At 41.1% G+C, this 2500-nt stretch overlaps 1 protein-coding gene across 2 annotated transcripts in view; it reads right to left on the reverse strand.

The window, feature by feature from the left end:
• The window catches only part of LOC135100646 (G-protein coupled receptor dmsr-1-like), a 348624-nt gene that overhangs the window by 152267 nt on the left and 193857 nt on the right, over nucleotides 1-2500 (reverse strand). The gene's annotated exons all lie outside the window — the stretch shown is intronic.

Here is a 2500-nt window from a genome sequence, read left to right on the forward strand (position 1 = left end):
CAGGCAGGCTCGTTAGGTCCAGTAGGGCTTTTGTTGGTTGTTCCTTCCTTTGTATTCCTTTGTATTATTTCTCTTCCTTCTCCTCCTCTTCTTCTTTCTTCCTATGCAATATTCACAGTAACATTAAAAGCCCTACAATTCTTCTTTTCTCCCTTCCTCCTCCTCCTCCTCCTCCTCCTCCTCCTCCTCCTCCTCCTCCTCCTCCTCCTCCTCCTCCTCCTTCTTCTTCTTCTCTTCCTCCTCCTCTTCCTCTGGTAAAGTTGGAGGGACGGAAGAAAAGTGAGTAACAGATAGGGGGACAGAACAAGAGGGAGGGAGAAAGAGAGGGGCATGGTAAGGGGGATGCATGAAAGGAAGAATAGAAAAGGAGGCCAAGAGAGTCAAGGAACGGGAGAGGGAAGGAAGGAGTAACTTTACGAATAAGAGAAAGTGCGAGAAGAAAAATGGAAAATAGAGAAAACTACCTAAGGATCAGAGAGAGAGAGAGAGAGAGAGAGAGAGAGAGAGAGAGAGAGAGAGAGAGAGAGAGAGAGAGAGAGAGAGAGAGAGAGAGAGAGAGATGAAAGGCGAGGAAAGAAGATATCAAAGGAGTAATGAGAAGAACGAAAACAATGGAGGATGTAAACGTAATGAAGGTGGAAAGCAAGGAAGAGAAGGAAGAGAAGGACGAGGAGGAGGAGGAGGAGGAGGAATACGAATAAAAAAAGAGGAAGAAAGAGAGGAAACAGACCCTTTACTACGAATCTTTACAGCAAGTATACATACAAACGAGCCGCGGAAAATTGTGCTCGAGATTAAAATAGAAACACGAAAAAAAAAAACTAGAAAAACGAAAATTAACATGAGAAAAACAAAACACCAGACGATAAGAGAGAGAGAGAGAGAGAGAGAGAGAGAGAGAGAGAGAGAGAGAGAGAGAGAGAGAGAGAGAGAGAGAGAGAGAGAGAGAGAGAGAAAGGATGTAGCTAAACGGAAGAAAATTTTACAGAAGAAGAAAGAAAAGAAGTAAAATACAGTAGTAACTAACATAACAGAAGGACAGAACAAAACCTTTCGGAAATACAAAAATACAGATACGAACGAAGGAAATGCAAGGAAATAAAAAAAGGAAAATCTCATCATTTCGCCAATATGCAGGAGCCAGTTTTACGAATGGAGGAATTAAGGGAGAATGCAATAACCAGTGATACACAGTAAGGGTGATAAGCGTGCAAAGGGACGTAAAGGAAGAAGGTAAAAGTAAAATGTTGAAAATGATTAAACTGACGTTGCTGACAAAGGAATAGAGAACATGTAATAACTTGTGTGAAAAAAAAAATGACAGGAGTAAAGTGAGAAAGTGATAAGGAGGAAACTGGAAATTAATAAATAAAAACCTGAAAGAAATTTCTAGAACAAGAATAAACTGATAAAAAGAGGAATCAGTAAAAATGCAATAACTGAGAGGAGAGGAGGACTGGGAGAAGAACTTATGAAAGGAGGAGGAGGAAAAATATAATATCCTCGAAAACATGGCTGAAAATTGTGACAGATTTTGGAACATGAGGAAAAGATATCTACGAATAGAGGAATAAGCATAAAATGCAATAACTGGGGAGACGGAAAGATGGAAGAAGCAGCACAAAGAGAAGGAAAGACAGGGAACACACAACACCCGAGAACTAAGAGAGGAAATCTTATGATGTTTTGAATATGACGAAATCAACCTAATGAATAGGAGGAGGAGGAGGAGGAGGAGGAGGAGGAGGAGGAGGAGGAGGAGGAGGAAGGCAGATCATCACCTATCAATCTAAATAGACTACTGATGTGTGTATGAGAGAGAGAGAGAGAGAGAGAGAGAGAGAGAGAGAGAGAGAGAGAGAGAGAGAGAGAGAGAGAGAGAGAGAGAGAGAGAGAGAGAGAGAGAGAGAGAATACAAAGGAGGAACAAATATTACCTCTGTTGGTTACGAAACTGACGGTGAAAAATCAAGCAAGATACGAAACACAAAAGAGGAGGAGGAGGAGGAGGAAGAGGAGGAGGAGGAGGAGGAGGAGGAGGAGGAGGAGGAGGAGAAGGAGGGGTGCTTCATTAATGTTCATCATAGTCAGCGCCTTCGTCAGGTGTGTGACTTCCAATGTCAGCCTTCCCGTAATCGTTACCTTTTTCGACCTTCTTCCTCATTACTTTCTCCTGTTCTTCTTCCTTTCTTCCTCCTTCCATGATTCGTTTACAGCTTAATTTTTCATCCCTTCCTCCTCTTCCTTCTCATTAGTTCCTTCTCTCCTTCCTTTCCTTCCATCATTTGTTTACTCCTTAATTCCCATCCCCTTCCTTCTCTTTCTCTTCATTAGCTTCTCCTCTCATCTTGTTTTCATCTCTCTCGTCTCTCTAATTTAGTTCCTCTTTCTATTTATTATAATTTCTTCCTTGTCTATTTATTTCTTAACTTTCACTCCTTTCCCCATTAACTATTTTGTCATATTGTCTCAGTTTCTTCCTTTTTTTCAACTTTTATTTC

The sequence above is a fragment of the Scylla paramamosain genome, chromosome 1, assembly GCF_035594125.1.
Source record: "Scylla paramamosain isolate STU-SP2022 chromosome 1, ASM3559412v1, whole genome shotgun sequence".
NCBI classification, from domain to species: Eukaryota; Metazoa; Arthropoda; class Malacostraca; order Decapoda; family Portunidae; genus Scylla; species Scylla paramamosain.